The following is a 20,773-nucleotide window of genomic DNA, read 5'->3' on the forward strand; positions in this document are numbered from 1 at the left end:
CCAAATCAATGAAAAACTCCAATTCATCGAAGAACCCGTCGAAATAATGGATCGTGAGGTTAAAAGACTTAAGCAAAACAAGATACCAATTGTTAAGGTTCGATGGAATGCTCGTAGAGGACCCGAGTTCACCTGGGAGCATGAAGATCAGATGAAGAAGAAATACCCGCATCTATTTCCAGAAGATTCGTCAACACCTTCAACAGCTTAAAATTTCGGGACGAAATTTATTTAACGGGTAGGTACTGTAGTGACCCGAACTTTTCCACGTTTATATATATTAATTGAGATTGATATTTACATGATTAAATGTTTCCAACATGTTAAGCAATCAAACTTGTTAAGACTTGATTAATTAAAATATGTTTCATATAGACAATTGACCACCCAAGTTGACCGGTGATTCACGAACGTTAAAACTTGTAAAAACTATATGATGACATATATATGGATATATATATATAGTTAACATGATACTATGATAAATAAACATATCATTAAGTATATTAACAATGAACTACATATGTAAAAACAAGACTACTAACTTAATGATTTTTAAACGAGACATATATGTAACGATTATCGTTGTAAAGACATTTAATGTATATATATCATATTAAGAGATATTCATACATGATAATATAATAATTTAAAATCATATTTGGTATTATAAACATTGGGTTAACAACATTTAACAAGATCGTTAACCTAAAGGTTTCAAAACAACACTTACATGTAACGACTAACGATGACTTAACGACTCAGTTAAAATGTATATACATGTAGTGTTTTAATATGTATTTATACACTTTTGAAAGACTTCAATACACTTATCAAAATACTTCTACTTAACAAAAATGCTTACAATTACATCCTCGTTCAGTTTCATCAACAATTCTACTCGTATGCACCCGTATTCGTACTCGTACAATACACAGCTTTTAGATGTATGTACTATTGGTATATACACTCCAATTATCAGCTCTTAGCAGCCCATGTGAGTCACCTAACACATGTGGGAACCATCATTTGGCAACTAGCATGAAATATCTCATAAAATTACAAAAATATGAGTAATCATTCATGACTTATTTACATGAAAACAAAATTACATATCCTTTATATCTAATCCATACACCAACGACCAAAAACACCTACAAACACTTTCATTCTTCAATTTTCTTCATCTAATTGATCTCTCTCAAGTTCTATCTTCAAGTTCTAAGTGTTCTTCATATATTCTACAAGTTCTAGTTACATAAAATCAAGAATACTTTCAAGTTTGCTAGCTCACTTCCAATCTTGTAAGGTGATCATCCAACCTCAAGAAATCTTTGTTTCTTATAGTAGGTTATCATTCTAATACAAGGTAATAATCATATTCAAACTTTGGTTCAATTTCTATAACTATAACAATCTTATTTCAAGTGATGATCTTACTTGAACTTGTTTTCGTGTCATGATTCTGCTTCAAGAACTTCGAGCCATCCAAGGATCCGTTGAAGCTAGATCCATTTTTCTCTTTTCTAGTAGGTTTATCCAAGGAACTTAAGGTAGTAATGATGTTCATAACATCATTCAATTCATACATATAAAGCTATCTTATTCGAAGGTTTAAACTTGTAATCACTAGAACATAGTTTAGTTAATTCTAAACTTGTTCGCAAACAAAAGTTAATCCTTCTAACTTGACTTTTAAAATCAACTAAACACATGTTCTATATCTATATGATATGCTAACTTAATGATTTAAAACCTGGAGACACGAAAAACACCGTAAAACCGGATTTACGCCGTCGTAGTAACACCGCGGGCTGTTTTGGTTTAGTTAATTAAAAACTATGATAAACTTTGATTTAAAAGTTGTTATTCTTAGAAAATGATTTTTATTATGAACATGAAACTATATCCAAAAATTATGGTTAAACTCAAAGTGGAAGTATGTTTTCAAAAATGGTCATCTAGACGTCGTTCTTTCGACTGAAATGACTACCTTTACAAAAACGACTTGTAACTTATTTTTCCGGCTATAAACCTATACTTTTTCTGTTTAGATTCATAAAATAGAGTTCAATATGAAACCATAGCAATTTGATTCACTCAAAACGGATTTAAAATGAAGAAGTTATGGGTAAAACAAGATTGGATAATTTTTCTCATTTTAGCTACGTGAAAATTGGTAACTAATCTATTCCACCCATAACTTAATCAACTTGTATTGTATATTATGTAATCTTGAGATACCATAGACACGTATACAATGTTTCGACCTATCATGTCGACACATCTATATATATTTCGGAACAACCATAGACACTCTATATGTGAATGTTGGAGTTAGCTATACAGGGTTGAGGTTGATTCCAAAATATATATAGTTTGAGTTGTGATCAATACTGAGATACGTATACACTGGGTCGTGGATTGATTCAAGATAATATTTATCGATTTATTTTTGTACATCTAACTGTGGACAACTAGTTGTAGGTTACTAACGAGGACAGCTGACTTAATAAACTTAAAACATCAAAATATATTAAAAGTGTTGTAAATATATTTTGAACATACTTTGATATATATGTATATATTGTTATAGGTTCGTGAATCAACCAGTGGCCAAGTCTTACTTCCCGACGAAGTAAAAATCTGTGAAAGTGAGTTATAGTCCCACTTTTAAAATCTAATATTTTTGGGATGAGAATACATGCAGGTTTTATAAATGATTTACAAAATAGACACAAGTACGTGAAACTACATTCTATGGTTGAATTATCGAAATCGAATATGCCCCTTTTTATTAAGTCTGGTAATCTAAGAATTAGGGAACAGACACCCTAATTGACGCGAATCCTAAAGATAGATCTATTGGGCCTAACAAACCCCATCCAAAGTACCGGATGCTTTAGTACTTCGAAATTTATATCATATCCGAAGGGTGTCCCGGAATGATGGGGATATTCTTATATATATGCATCTTGTTAATGTCGGTTACCAGGTGTTCACCACATGAATGATTTTTATCTCTATGTATGGGATGTGTATTGAAATATGAAATCTTGTGGTCTATTGTTACGATTTGATATATATAGGTTAAACCTATAACTCACCAACATTTTTGTTGACGTTTAAAGCATGTTTATTCTCAGTTGAATACTAAGAGCTTCCGCTGTTGCATACTAAAATAAGGACAAGATTTGGAGTCCATGTTTGTATGATATTGTGTAAAAACTGCATTCAAGAAACTGATTTCGATGTAACATATTTGTATTGTAAACCATTATGTAATGGTCGTGTGTAAACAGGATATTTTAGATTATCATTATTTGATAATCTACGTAAAGCTTTTTAAACCTTTATTTATGAAATAAAGGTTATGGTTTGTTTTAAAAATGAATGCAGTCTTTGAAAAACGTCTCATATAGAGGTCAAAACCTCGCAACGAAATCAATTAATATGGAACGTTTTTAATCAATAAGAACGGGACATTTCATGTGAGGATGGGAATTTAACTACCTATTGATTTTGGAAATTTCGAACTGGTATAACTAATATCGAGGTAAGAAGGATGATGGTGTGATTACCATCGAATAAGAAATCTCTCGGAATAAGTTAGGATTTAGAATCGCGTAAGAATGAGTATCAAATAAGATTCCTGGCTAATCCTTAAGATAGAATTTGAATTGCCGAAGTGACGGAATACAATTTCCTTTATGTATCGTCGTGTAAGTTTGTCCATTGTATCGGTTTCTTTCATGGCTAAAAAGTGAGCAGATTTGGTGAGGCGATCAACGATAACCCAGATAGTGTCATAACTGCCTACTGTTTTTGGTAGTTTCGGGATGAAATCCATTGTCATCCCATCCCATTTCCATTGTGGGATCTCGGGTCGTTGAAGTAACCCAGATGGTTTTTGGCTCACCATTCTCGCGAGGTATACGAATAGTCTTCTCACTATAAATAACTTCTGCTTTCATCCTTGAAAGCCAGTTCGTTCCAACTATTTCATCAAAGCTTCCTAAATTGATGAGTATTAGGTTAATCCTAAAGTCCATTCCAACCATTACATCAAACTTCCTAACTTGATGGGTGTTAAGTTAATCTTAAGGTTTATTCCAACCAATTCTTATCGCACTACCGTGAAAAATTCTATCAATCCTCTCAAATAACATCTACTTGTGCATAGGTAACTAATCCTTTCCAACTACTACATTAAAACCTCCAAGTTTAGTTGACATGAGGTCATCTCTAAATGACTTTCCTGTTAATTTTAAGGTACTACCTTAAATTATTCCCCTATCTCTGTCAGCTTACCATTAGCTTGTCCTATAGAATACTTAACTCTCATGGTAGTTAATGGCTTATTTGTCATAACACTAAGGCTCTTAGATATAAGGTTTCTATCGCTCTAGTATTAAACAATTCCGAGACAATAAAACGTTGTGACGAAACGTACCCTAACTAAAATCAGGATCCATGCGAGTTTCCATAGATGAGATAATGATTGCTCTACCGCAAGTAAGTCCAAAGTTTTTCCTATTTGAGAACTCTTTCCTTAAGTATCCAGGGTGTCTATATCTATAACAAATTTTCGGGTTATCAATTCTGCAATAATGGCCCTCCTTGTACAGTATCTGGGCTAAGTGGTTATTCTTTCCCTTCCTCTAGCAGACCGTAATGCGTATACTCAAGTGGTTCCTACCAAAATTTTCTTTGAATCACTTCATATTCCTTATATAGTAGCATTGGGACTTCTGCATGATTTACTTCAATATAATCACGCTGGCCTGGCGTCATTATATTGTACTAAATCGTACATTCATTCCAGTATTACTCCATATGGTCAATGTAACGTGATCACTTCATGTTCTACTCAATTTCATCTAACGGTGCTTTATCTATGCTATCTCAAAACCAAATCTACATAATTAATCTCACGGTTTCTCGGTGTGGGTGCGTAGGTTCCACAGGTCATGCATCAATGCCTAAATGTCCCGAAATTTCTTCAAAATGTTCGGGTTCAGGTAACGTCGTTAGGTTCCTTTCTAGAAATTTAATTTGGGTCTCGCGTCGAGTTGTACATGTAGCAAGTAGTAATATGATATGTTTTGAGGCGACTCCTAAGTCTTTGGGTATGGCTGAGCATCAGTGGAAGATACTACGACCTTGTGAAAGGAGATGTCCTCCCGACTTCTCCAATCCCTAAGAGTGTTGGGGACCTAAGTCCAGAAGTGTCGTTAGATCGTCGAGTAGTGGGGAAGAATGAAAGAGATAAGTGACGGTCATGAAAGCGTACGGGATGCGGGTCAACTTGCGGAAACTGAACAACCTTCTAATGTTCATACATTTTATGTGGCTAATTAGAGTGAGCTCGGGGTATGGTTACTCCGACAAGTCCTCCAATATCTCCTCCTCTGAGGATCAACTCTAGTGGGCGTGTAATCCGAGGGGTACTCCTTCTAGATTGCGTGAAGTAATGTTTCGATCTCTGGAACGGTGGAACGGTAGTAACAGGTGGATTACAATACTAGTCCTCGGGGTTAGACGAGTGGGTAAAGTGTTCAGAAAAACATCTAAACTAGGAAAGATAAATTCTCTAAGTCGGTACAGCGAAAAGCAGACGGGTAGCAAGCACGTAATCAGGCATAACAACTACAACAGCCTAGATCATCTACAGCAGTACGTAGCATGGCAATAGTAACAGTATTAAGCAGCAGTAACATGCAATCAAAAGCAGACAGTAGCATGCAGTAGGGAGAATAAGCAATAGCATACAGCAAGTTCACATAGCAGTAAAAGTAAGCAATATCATGCAGTAGTAATAAGCAGTAGCATGCAGTAAGATCTAACAGTAGCATGCAACAGTCCGCAGAAACTAGTAAACGAGCAAGTTGTAGATTGGTCCTATTAGCGAATCCTACTCGACTCGGTCAAGACTCACTAATGCAACCTAATTCCCTACAACCAATGCTCTGATACCAAATGTGACGCCCCGTACAAAACCATCGTGTACGGATCATCAACAACAGGATCATTACAAGGTCAAACACTATATGCTGTTTGCAAACCAGTTTTGTATTCATGAAAAGATAGCGTTTTACAAAAGATAACGTGCTTCCTATGAATAGAAGCAATAACATAAGTATGTGACCCAAAGGTCGTTACAAAGCCATTGTTTGAAGATAACATAAATTATGAATGCAAAAGAAAAGTTTCATGATTGAGACATCTCTAAGTAATACAGCAGAAATCTAACACAGCAGGTCCGTAACAACAAGTCTATAACAGCAAGTTTATAACACCAAGGCAGCAAGTCTAATAGCGGAAGCAACAACGTCTAAGGACCTGAGAAATACATGTTTAAAAAGTCAACACGAATGTAGGTGAGCTATAGTTTGTTTGTAATCAGTAATGTAATGTAGGCCACGAGATTTCAGTGCTTCAAACCAGCGTTTCAAATCAGTATTTCAAATCAGTATGATAAAGTATATGCTTATCCGTGGGCACTTGGTAACTAACTTAACGTTTATAACCCCCTAAAAGTACACTTGGCGAGTGCGTAAGTTTACGAAGTATTAAACACCCGTTAAATGCTAGCGCGACTAGCCCGAGTGGGGATGTCAAACCCTATGGATCCATGTCTAAGATTCGCGTTCACCGGTTCAAAAACCAATGACTAAACGTTACCGAGCTAAGGGGAAATTTTATGCCGTTGTATAACACACATATATATAAAGTTTAAGTACTTGTGCCTAGTATGTAAAACGTAAAATGCGCATGTATTCTCAGTTCCTAAAATAGTTAAAGTAAAAAAGGGATGCTATAACTCACAGTGAAAAGTAGTAAAGTCGATACGCGGGTATAGTAAGCAAGTGGTTGGTCCGAAAGGTCCTCAACCTAAGTCAAAAGTTACTAAGTCAGTAAATCGTTCCCAAAGGTTTAAAAGTATGTAAATTAGGTCTTAAGTACCATCATCATTCATCATTAACAAAAAATGTAAAGTAAGTTTTAAGTCAAGACTAGGGTTTGAAACAAGGGATGATTCGTTCAGTCACCACGTCCTTTATACAAACTGAAATGAGGTGAGACTAGTGGCCATGGCTCCGTATATGAGTCCCCTAGAGTTTGACCAATTTCCAGAACCAAAATCATGTTCGTTTGACCGTGGTGACGGTTTAAGTGCGAGTAGGTCAGAATTTTTAGCACAATGTTAATAGGGTGTAGTGACTTTCGGGAGGCCATAGATCCTAAACCGTAATTCGGATTAAGATGAGGTCTAAATGGAAAATCATCTAGTCGAACCGAACTAGCTGGAAATCAAATTTTCCAGTAGCCCAGGTTACTGATAAGTTCCATAAACAGTAAGTAAAGGTGTTCTGGTGGGTTCTTGGTGCTTGATGCTCATCACGGTTCTCATCCTTGATGCGTATAGCTTCAAGTGTACAACTCGTTGGTGTGTTTGCATCATCTTACCCAAGTTTTGACCATCATAACACTAGTGCAAGTCTAAGATATGTAGCACAACTCAATTAAGGGTTGTAAGTAGTTTGATTAACCAAAGTTACATCAAGATATTAGATCCGACACATACATGAGTTATAAAAGTAATATTAAGCTATAAACTTGAAAGTAAACTAAATAATCAAGATCTTAAGTTGTAGAACTTAGTTCTTAGTTAGATCTTAAAGATACTAGACTAAAAAGTCTAGATCTAGTGTTCTTAAGTTAGATCCTAAGTTATAAGACTTGGATCTTTACTTTAATGAAACCATAAGTTATGAAACTTAGATTTTCAACTTGAAAAATGTATGTAAGCTTGTAAGCTCTTATTTACAACAAAATTAGAAGACCATAAGTTATATAAACTTAGATCCAACATAAGTATATGAAGTTATAACTAGAAAGTTATACTTCCATGTTCTTGAACTTATAAAGTTAACTTTTAGTTTCAAGAAATATGAGATCAAGATTAACTAGTAATACTTGACCAAATTAACAACATCACAACTTTAAAGTACTTACAAAAGAAAGAATTAAACTAAAGTACAAGTATTATGTTCATGTTTGTTTCATACTTAGGAAGATTCAAATCAAAGTTTGGATCTTAGGATTTAAGTCTACAAAACATGAACACAAGTATGATTATGAAACTTATGAACTTTAAATCTTGAAAACATTTAAATATAGAACCATAACTAGTAAGTTTAGATTCTTGTTCTTGGTTCTTCATCAAATAAAAGATGGAAGTAACCAAGATTACATGAAGATACAAGTTAGAAAACTTGATCTTTAACATAAACAAGAAACAGCAACAAGTAACAACAAACTACAACTAGTAATTGATGATGATGGATGGCAGTTTTGGAACAAGAAAAAGAAGAAGAAAAAGTTTTGTTACTTACAATATTTGAGAGAAAAAAATGAGAGAAAATGAAGTGGTGTTTGAAGTGTGTGTAAAGGTGAAAGAATGTAAGTGAATAAGTAACCAAAAATTGAAAGCAAAACTCCCTCCCACTCTATGTTGGCCGATGGTTTTATGGCCCAAAGAGGAAGGGTCAAATACTTGCTTTCAAACATGGGAGAATGGTGTGAGTTAGAAGAAGTAATAAAGTTAAATGGTGTGGAAAAGTGGTGTGAGTAAACTAGTAACAAGTCTTTTTAACTAAGCTAATTAATCAAGTTTTATCTTGATGTAATACTTGTATAATAATGGGCTAACTAGTCCATTAAGAGAGTAGGGTGGGCTTCCAAGTCCATGTACATTAATAAAGGCCCAAGTCCAAGTAAGTAACAAATTAAATAAATAAAGCCCAAGTAATTAACTAGTAACATTAGTTAATTAAAAATGATTAATAATAATTAATCATGAACGTAAATAATATTCGAAATATTATTCGTGAAATGTACACGTGTCACAAAGACAAGTCGGGCCATGAAAAGTTAAATACGGTAACAAGTAACACGTATTAGAACACGTTTATTAAAACAAAAGCATTAATAACAAATTATTAATAATTAAACGTTGGAAAATCCAGGGTCGTTACAGTGATCGAGTCTGAGACATGTATACAATAGGTCACGAATACGTATTAATTAATTTGAATATTATATATTAAACTATATATGAATTGTTGAACTACTAATTGTGGACTACCAACAGTGGACTAATAACATTGGACAATAAAAATAAATTAAAATATTGATTATAACATATGAAACTGAACATTTCTTCAAGTTTGCCACTTGATTTCATCTTAAACCTCATTTGTATCTTGACGATAACAATCTGCGTTTAAACCTTTCATGATTCTTGAAAACACCTCAATCGAGAGGATGAACCAACTGCACTTCATCTACGAAAGAAAAGATTGATGCATATAGTCATGCACCTGAAAACACTCGGAACCTGAGTAAATGTTTAACACGCATCTGTGCTAGCTCCTTTGGCATTGTTATTACAGAAAATAACATCACAAATCTTTTTCGTAATAGTCAGTTTTGTCACAGCTCCAGCGAGTCAACTTCGACTTCTCGTTCGAAACAACCTTATTATAACCTTGATATATATGCGTGCTCATTTGTTGTTACCAGAGAACCTTTTATATCCCACCATATTACAGCAGACGTAACAGCAACCTCGTTGCTCTTTGGCTTAAATTCCTCTGACAAATCACTATATTTATCTATTGAAACCCTATCATATAATCATCCACATCTTGTAACGAGATTTTCCCTATCAATTACTGGTAATCAGCAATCAGTATTTTGAATCTCGCAATGTTTTTACATCAACAGTTATATGAATATATATAACATTTATCTCTTAGAATTATGATCTTCCATTCTGAAATTCTGAAAAGCACTAAGTCTACGAATCAATACCCTAAATTTTGAGAAAGCTGAATGAAGCAGCAAAAACTATAAACGACCTTGATAGCTAAAAGTTTGATGATAAAGATTAGTGTGTTGGCAAATCTCAGAAAAGTTGGAACCGAAAAACGGATTGAGCAAACCATGAAGGAGACCAAGGACAAATACAAGGACCAAACCCTGTATTTAAAGAATCCTGATGATTCTGTTTCTGATGAAATCTTTAGCGAATACCTTACTCCTTAATCGCTCTAAATCATTGTGAATGAATTTCTTCATCACACTTTGAATCTAAAATTCTAAGATATTATCGTATCTTTTATTGTAAATATCCTCAATATTTCTGAAGATAATTTCATAAATATTCTCGTCCGAAATTATATACCTCTTCGTGCTGTCTGTAATACATTATATTAGAAATTTCTGTAAAATCTAAGTATAAACTATGAATGAATTCTGAAGTAGTGTTGGGAACTGAAGCATGAGTTAGTATAATATAATGACACTTGATCAACGTGATTATATTACAGTAAGTCATGCTGAGTTTCTAAATGGAACGTGATGATTCACAGATCATAACGTCATCATGTGCCATGTTACACGACTCTTGTATTCTACTTAACCTCTAAACATATCAAGAAAATATTTTTCTTGATGATTCGGCCTTTTCCAAGGTATTATGGTAATTTGACAAATTAAGATTTTGCCATTACAATTTTCTTCTTAGAACATCAACTATGTTCATTCCAAATTTCATATCTACAAATTCTGGACCATTATTCGCTTGACCTAAAGTCGGGAAGAGAAATAAAAGAATGAAACTCCGAAATATAAGGGAGAATATAAAGCCCGATAACAACACATAAATTACAAACCGTGTATATCAATGTTTATTGCAACATAAAGACACGGGAGGATTAAAAACATTATAACCCCAAAGGGCGAAGTAGAAGAAAATAGATTCCTCCGGTGGTAGTTGGAAAAGGAGAATGATTGTTACGATAGTAAGGATAAGGACAAGAATCAGAACTGGATTAAGCATTTTCACAATCTTTTGAATTTGGGAATTGAGTATAAGAGTGGTAAAAATAATGGAACGGGAGAAGTTAATTTATAGTGAAATAACCGATAAAGAAATCAAGGCAGATTTATGCATTTAATCAGAGAGATCCTAATTTCCATAAATCCCAAAGAATCAGATCTTATTTAGATTTCAAAGATTTTCTTTAAATCCCTTGAATTCCGGAATTCAACTGAGACAACGTCAAAAGTTAAGACGAATATTATTTTCTAAATTCAAAAGTGATTGCGTCAAAGGTTATGACGAATCTTTATTTCCTCATTCCAATCTTTTGTGATAGCTTCATTCGTACTCTTCAAATAAACAAATTTTATCATATTATTCACCGATGATAAAACTCAAACTTCTATCTCGTATGCGTCATAAAAACATACTTATTGTCAACCATGACGATCCTCACTCAAATTTCGGGACGAAATTTCTTTAACGGGTAGGTACTGTGACGACCCGGAAATTTTCGACCAAATTTAAACTTAATCTTTATATGGTTTCGACATGATAAGCAAAGTCTGTACAGTTGAGTCTCAAAATTTTTGGAACAGTTTACATGAATTCATTTGACTTTTGACTACTTTCGACGATTCACGAACTATTGTCTGTATATATATGAATATAAATATAAGAGTATATATAATACTTTGCATAAATAAAATACACTTTAATTAATTAGAATTAAAAATATAAAACAGAATAATTAAGTACAATTAAAATGAATAAATATAGACATGTACACGATATTATTATGAATCTATATGTATATATTTATATATATATATATATATATATATATATATATATATATATAAATATTTAATATCTAATAAATGTTTTTATAAGATATATAATATAAATACTAAATGTTACATAGATAATAAGATATAATTTCTACATATTAAATTTACATACAAGTTAAAATGTTATAGATATATTTGTAGTACTTATATTAAAATAAATGTTAATATCTAAAAATCAGCATTAATAATATTATTATATAAAAATGAAATTAGATATATAAATTATTATACTATTATCATTATTAATATTATATTCATTAGTAATATAAAGATTATTAAAACTAGTATTATTATTTGTATCATTAATAAGATTATTATAATTATTATTATTAATTAAATTTATTAAAACTAATATTATTGTTAGTATTAACATTATCAATTATCATTACTAAATTCTTTATCAAAAATTTTATTATTGTAATATTAATATATTTATACTTGTAATTAACAAAAATTTATAAATTATATACATATAATCAGATATGTAAATACAGATTTATGTAAATAGATATACATATGCGAAATATTGTTACATATATATATAAATACATATACAAGTATTCAGATATATAAAATACTAATATATAAATTTAAATACAGATATGATTATAGATATATATATATATATATATATATATATATATATATATATATATATATATATAAATATATAGACGCGTATGCATTTATCCATCAGCATCAGTTTATTTATTTTTATTAATTTTTTTTCTGTTTCTTTCCTCTTGCCTTCTGTTTGCTCGTGATTCATTGTCAACATCCCCACAACCATCATATGCAGACAATTGAAGAAAAGCCATTAAACTTTTACAAAATCCTTATCAATCATACACATCAATTAACAACTATAATTGGAGAAATTAAACAGAAAAGTTGGGAAACGAGTGTATTCCTCTGCTCACAACAAGCCTTAGTCAATAGCTCAATATCAAATCAATAATCAAAATCTGAAAATGCAGACGAGCTAGGAATTTCATGCTTAAACAACCTGCAAAATATCAACTTATAATTCCTCAATCAAATTATGAATTTCGAGGTCAAAGGTTAAAATTCAAAAGTCAACCGTATTGTTCTTCATCAAATTCATAATCAATATGTTATTTATGATACAATTGATGAGTGATGAGTGTTCTATGGGAGATTTTAAACACTTCTCATGAAGAAATCTATACCTGATACGCATTAAATTTTAGTTTCTAAATTTCATGTTCAACATCACTACCGCTATTGTTCTTCAATTTTCTTTGAATCTCGTGATGTTTTGGATCCAGATTCTTTCACAAAGTTGTAAATCGCTACATAAGGAATGTATTATGATTGATTTCAAAGGTTAATTCATTCAAATTTGATCAACTAGAAATTTTGTTAATACGAAAATGTAAATTAAGATAGGAGGATGAAGATGAGGAGCTGTTGATCAATCAGACTTCTGATGCTATATAAATTTTCGTTCTCTGTCGACTGAAGCTGCAAGACCCATTCGATTTCCTTTTTCTGGTTCAGATTCTTCTATTAGAAGTAGGGTTACGCACCTACTTTTGTTTCCTATTATGATCGAGTCCCAGAAACCATCGAACAAATACTGGTTACTAGCGGCCCAATTCAAGCTAGGCTGAACATTTTTTTTTCATTGGGCTTAACATTTCGGGCTTCATCTGGAATCTTAGTGAGCTTATATATATGTATATTATTATTAGTATTTATAATTTATATTTATATTATTATTATTATCTTATCATAATTATTATTATTATTATTATTATTATTATTATTATTATTATTATTATTATTATTATTATTATTATTATTATTGTTGTTATGTTATTGTTATTGTTATTGTTATTGTTGTTATTGTTATTATTATTATCAATATTATTGTTATTATTAAAGTTATAATTATTATTATTATTATCATAAGTATTATAATCATTATAAGTATTAATAATATGATTGTTAGTAGTAATCTTATCATTTTAGTATTATTATGATTGTTATCATTAGTATTATTAATAACATTATTAGTATCATTATTATTACAAAATATTATTATCATTTTTGTTATTAGTATTATCATAATTAATAAAGTTATTACTATTATTGTTAATAAATCATTATTATCAAAACTATCATTTTTTTAACAAATAGATATCTTGTACATATATTACATATACTAGAATTATATTAATTTTTCATACAATTATATAACAACAAATATTAACATTACTTATATAAATACTTACATATAACAAACTAATGATATTTTTTTTAAATATAATACTAATCATATATAAATATATATATATAGATATATTAACATACCTAAATGTATAGATATTAATTATTCTATATATATATATATATATATATATATATATATAATATATATAATCTAAGATATAATATAAACATACATTTTTAAATGGAAGTTATTATAAAATTCTATAAAACTAATAATATATAAATATTATATATTAATAAATGAAATTATGTGATTCTACGATTATATGTTTTAATATATATATATATGAATAATATAGGTTCGTGAATCCGAGGTCAACCCTACACTTGTTCAATGACGACATATGTATTTTTACTACGAAATACAGTATTGTGAGTTTCATTTGCTCCCTTTTTAAATGCTTTTGCAATATATTTTTGGGACTGAGAATACATGCGATGCTTTTATAAATGTTTTACGAAATAGACACAAGTAATCGAAACTACATTCTATGGATGGATTATTAAACTGAATATGCCCCTTTTTAGTCTGGTAATCTAAGTATTAGGGAACAGACACCCTAATTGACGCGAATCCTAAAGATAGATCTATTGGGCCTAACAAACCTCATCCGGGTTACGGATGCTTTAGTACTTCGATTTTATCATATCCGATGAGAGTCCCGGAATGATGGGGATATTCTAGACGCGTTTTGTTAATGTCGATTACCAGGTGTTCACCATATGAATGATTTTTATCTCTATGCAGTTTGTGCGAAATGCCTGATATGAGATGATGTTTATGAAAAATGAAAATAGAAATCTTGTGGTCTATTAAAATTATGGAAATGATTGATTATGATAAACTAATGAACTCACCAACCTTTTGGTTGACACTTTAAAGCATGTTTATTCTCAGGTATGAAAGAAATCTTTCACTATGCATTTGCTCATTTTAAAGATATTACTTGGAGTCATTCATGACATATTTCAAAAGACGTTGCACTCGAGTCGTTGAGTTCATCAAGATTGATAATAAGTCATTCATAGTTTGGATATATTATGAGATAGCATGCATGCCTGTCAACTTTCGTTGTAATGAAAGTTTGTCTTTTAAAAACGAATGCAATGTTTGTAAAATGTATCATATAGAGTTCAAGTACCTCGCGATGTAACCAAATGTAATGTATTCGTCCGGATGGATTAGGACGGGTCGTTAAATGTATCAGTAAAAAGCTCGATACCAATTACAGATAATTCAATTAGCTCTATAAACTTTATCCGTTTTTATTTAATTAAGGTTTAAATATTATAACACTTAGATCGTTGTAATCGAGGTTTGTCAATGTTATGTTATATACAATGAAATTATCATGGTAAACAAAGTTTGTAAATGTCATGTACAAAGAAAAAACAAATGTTACATAACTTTTAAGGGTGGTAGTTATCGAGGATCTTATAAAAGCACGATTAACACGATATAAATGATAGTAACTAAAGCAATACATAGTTATTAACGTACTCAACTAAATCTTGACGGTTGGTTAGACAAACCAATCATATGAAAAGATTATTAAATATCACATGTCATAAAATATTAAATGATTAAGAGGATAATTATAGTTATTAGCTAAAAGAAAAAATTGTCTAATTATTATACTTTATTCGCCCTGAAATAATTATCAAAATTAATTAATTTTATCTTTGGTTCATGTGGTGTAACCAAAATTATATTGGTAGATATTTTCTTTTTAAAATTATACTGATAGTCCATATGATTATTAAAATGCACATCGGTGATCTAAACCAAATGTCAGTTAATATGTTATATTAATTGATTAAATGACGTTAGGTTTAACAGCACCACCGTACATTTTAAAAACCACAGAGACTCTCGGTATACATCAAATTACATGACAAAACACACACACAAAACACTAAAGACAAGAACATCAAGTCAACAAGGCTTCAATCCTTCAACATTGTCTAACACAATGTGTCCATATAATCGAGCTATGGAACTAATTCCTCAAGTGGTGAAATCTAACTCTCATTTATTTGTTATCGTTAGAGCAGATATTCGATGACTCTTCTCTTTTTCCATCACCCTCTACCTATGGGAAATAGTATATGGTAAAAGTATTTGGCACAATGCAAAATACGTTTGTTGTTATTACTTATGGAAGGCTCGAAACGAAGCAATATTTAAAAAACATGTGTGCAATACGTCGACTATACTAACCAATATTCAAACGACAAGTTTTGGTTGGATCTCTAAACGTCTCAATAAATCATCGTTGGAGTAACACCAATGGTTAATAAACTCGGCTCTTGTTTATCATCGTCGAATAATAGATCAAGGATCGGCTGAGCATCGAGATATCAGGGATTAGTTAAGTATCTTGATTGTGTTGCGTTGGAAAGTTTAGTAATAATCTAGTAACCTGCACATATATTATCGTCTTTAGTTTTTTTGTATAGGTTGCGCGGATTGTTATCTTGTATTCGTTGTACCGAGTTTCGAGTTTTTCTTTAATAAACTGCATGATTTCAAAAAAAAAAAAAAAAAAAAAAAAAACAACCACTTTGTTCAAAATTCTATTGTCTTGATTTCAAAGGGTAAATCGGGGATTTGTCAAATTCAAAATCTTATAGGATTTGGTGTCAACGATTAACGAATCTTTTATTTTCAATTTCAAAGCCTTACAATTAAATCATTATATCAAATGTCAATATACAAATGTAAAACAATATAATAAAAGTAACTCAGAATATAAATCAAATAGGTCACCCAAATCCAAATCCTGACCCGACACTGATCGTGTAATCCATAGGAACGTTTTTAGATTTTTCGTTCTGGAACCCACCTATTAATGACCGCCGTTCGTCGAAGAACCTAGGTTTCATATCTGTAAAACTGTTTGTTCCATGGGAGCGTTTTTGAGTGTGAATTTGAAAGGAATTGATATTTCGATCCATCATATATGTAAAATCTTTTGTTCCATGCGAACTTATATGTAAAAGCGTCTGGATTTCTTATGAAGCGAGTTGCGATTATGATTGACGCTTCTGAATGAATAGTGGTTGCTGAATCATATATAATAATGTAAATTTTGAATATAACTATTGTTTAATTTGAATTAATCATTTCATGATTTTGAATTTAAGATATAATTTCAGTGTATGGATTTTTTTCTTTGTAAATAAGAGTCGAAGGAAGGTGATGAAAGAGAAAATAGAAGGAAGAAGTTAAAATGCACATGGATGGTCTTAAATCTAACGTTGGTTCATTGATTAACGAAACATATTAACCTACGTTAGGTTTAGGATCACCACTGTACATTTTAAAAGCCATAGGAATTACATGTGTAGTTTTTAAAACAAAAGGACTATGATATAATTTTAAGTAAATTACAAGAAGATATAATTAACTCTAATTTCAACTTTACTATTATAATTGTCCCAAAATAATTTTACATTTGTAAAAAAAAAAACTGTTATATATTATTAAGACCTTTAGTTTTACAAACTTTACTATTATTTTTTTAATGACCATTAGTTTCTCCACAATTAGTATATATACAAAACTTAAATTAGACAACACTAAATCAACGCAATATATATTTATAGGAAAAAAGAGGGTGCTAAACGTTCTTTGATTTTTATATTTATGTTTTATGAAAATTAACTTTTGTTTAAGTGTTATTCTTTTGTGTAACTATTAGCAACTTAATTATAATTATGTGAGTTTAATTTGTTAAATTACACAAGATTAAACTATGCAAATTAATTTTTTGTAATATTTACGTAGCGGAGTGCGCTAACCATTCTTCATGTTATCAAACATATATCAAAGGGAACTGATTATGCCACACTAATATTTAGTCCATTCACACCTTTTATTACAAATTGACAATTATGCCCTCCATATTAATTTACTTATATTACCCCCAAAGTATTTACCTTTAACACAATTTTACTTCTTGTAGTCTGACCGACCGAACCTTTTATACATTTTTTATTCTCTCTATATTGATTGATATTGAATATTGAATATTGATATTGATATTGATGTCCACCCAATCTTTGTTTCTCCTCTTGAATCACAAGATCACTTCCTTGATATTATAATCCGCCGGTCATTGCATATTAATTTCTACCACACCCATTACTTAAATCATCCCTAAAGTAATTTTGCCCATATCATAAGGTTTGAATCTTAATTTCAAGATTTCTTGAAAAAAATGTAATCTGCTGGTACCGAAGTTAGCGTTCAGTACACTCTATCGATAACGACTATGGAAATAGAAGTTGAAAATGGTTTTTAGGCAGGTCGACATTAATTCGGAGTGGAAATGAGATCCAAGCTGGGTTTGGTTGAGAAAATTAAAGACAGATTCCGATGATATGTCGATGAACAGCTTCCGATGTTAGGTAGGTCGACAGATTCGATGATTCCGATGATATATCGGTTACTCAAAGCGGATCATACCCGGTCTGATTCGGTCACACAAATATTCCGGTTGACCACACCTACTTCACCGCTGTTGATGTACATTCGACCGGAAATATCTATCCTTATCTAAGGGTACTAAAAACCGGTATGATGGCAAGCTGAGATTGTAAACCGGAAATTATGGTCACGGAGGGATAATGCGTGGTGGCCTGGTGGGTATAGTTTCGGAACCATCGGTAGTGGTAAATGCGATAATCATTAATCTAATGTAATATGTATTTCTAAGAGCATGAGGTGTGTAAGAGGTCACCTCGGCGTCGGTTTCGGAGACGGAGGTGACCGACGGTCGGCCGATACCCTTCCGCCGTCGGTTTACCGTTTTCAAGCCCAAAGTCGCGAGCAAGACGTCGAATGCGAAGGTATAAGTGGGTCCCAAATTCAAATTTATATCCGTTGCTTTTTTTTTTCTTCCTTTTCCTCCATTTCTTCCTTTTTCTCTTTTGGTTGATTTATTTTGTATGGAAAAAAGAAAGTCCAGTTCAATTTTAGTGAGGAAGGTTTTAAAAATGGTGATGGTGAGGGAGAGAGATAAGGAAGAAAGATAAGCCTCCTGTACTTTTATTTTCTTTTTCAGTAACAGTCCAAGAAGATAAGCCTCCTGTACTTTTATTTTCTTTTTCAGTAACAGTCCTTTAAGTTGTTTTAAAGTTTCACTTTTAACCTTATAAAATTAATTTATTTTATTTATATGTGCGATTTATGACGAATGTTTACAGTATACCATAGTTGATATTTGGTTCATATATTAACTCTTATATTATTATATACCCCTAATTGTGGTGGGAAAAAGTGTAGTTTTAGTTATATCCGATTGTAGTTTTGAGTTTGCGTTTACATTACATCCGGTGGGAAAAAGTGTAGTTTTAGTTATATCCGATTGTAGTTTTGAGTTTGCGTTCACATTACATCCGGTCCTTCAACTTCGGCTATATTTACAGAACGACCCCTCAAGTTTACACTTTTTCAAGGGTTAAAAGTGTAAATATATAATTTTATTAAAATAAAAGAAACTAATTCCACCCGAATTTATAACGGGCCCTATCTTCTCGCTCGGTGCGAGTTAAATTTTTCCAAGACCACCATTCAATTCGGAAAAATCTTACGAACCAAACGGGACTAACTATACGCGAAACGGACAATTTTTAAAGAAACACAACACACCGACAACCCGTATCTTCCCTCTCGCCACGAGTTAAATTTTTTCGAAGGTAGCGTCAGACTCGAAATAATTTTATGAACAAAACGAAACTAACCACGTTCGAAATTGACACTTTTTAAAAAACGCTAAACACAACGGCATCACGTATCTTTCTGCTCGCCGCGAGTTAAATTTTTCCGACAGCACCGTTACACTCGAAAAATTTTATTGAACAAAACAAAACTAACTACGTTCGAAACAGAAACTTTTTAAAAAACGCTTAACATAACGACATCTAAAATGACGCTTAACACATGGGCCGTGTTCCCCTCTGTAAATACACAACGCTACGTTAAATATGAATACGCAGCCTGAAAGCCCCCGCAGCAACGCGCGGGCCGTTCCGGACTAGTTTCTACTAGTGTACATGAGATAAAATCATACTATTTAGTTATTTTTTTTACGAGCAACTTTATTTTTATAACTTCATAAACATCTGTTTATATAAAACTTTTTTTTATATAGAAAATATTTATTTAGTTAAAAAGGATAAAATAAATGATAAATAATAAATATTTTTTCTTTTCAAGACATTGAACTGACATTCTTCCCAATTCCTCTGTTTTTTCACCAATGTCAGCTTACAATGTCAGTTCAGTCAGCGTCTAGTCATCAGCAAGACACTGAACTAACACTGAACTGACGCGTCACCACACCCAGTGCTCTAAGTTCTAGGGTTAGAAAGCAAAGACGGTGATGGTAAAATAATTAAAGGACAAGTATAATAGAGGGTAAAATAGTCACTTTATATTAAAAAGTCTGGATGGATCAATAACAGGTGTGGAAGGATTACCTCCATATATCAAACCCATTAAAAATTTATTTATGGACCTTATTTTTATGATGGATCAAATCAAATCTATAGTATCTATTAAATTCCTAACTTGATGATGTCATAAAAAAATAATTTTCAAGATAAAAATAATAAAAAAATAAAAGAAAAATTCTGAGATATCCATGATGATGTCATTATTAAAAATATAAATATTTAATTATTAAGCAAACTTTATTATTATTATAATTATTATTATTATAATTATTATTATTATTATTATTATTATTATAATAATTATTATAATAAT

This window comes from Rutidosis leptorrhynchoides, chromosome 2 (genome assembly GCF_046630445.1).
Source record: "Rutidosis leptorrhynchoides isolate AG116_Rl617_1_P2 chromosome 2, CSIRO_AGI_Rlap_v1, whole genome shotgun sequence".
Classification (NCBI taxonomy): Eukaryota; Viridiplantae; Streptophyta; class Magnoliopsida; order Asterales; family Asteraceae; genus Rutidosis; species Rutidosis leptorrhynchoides.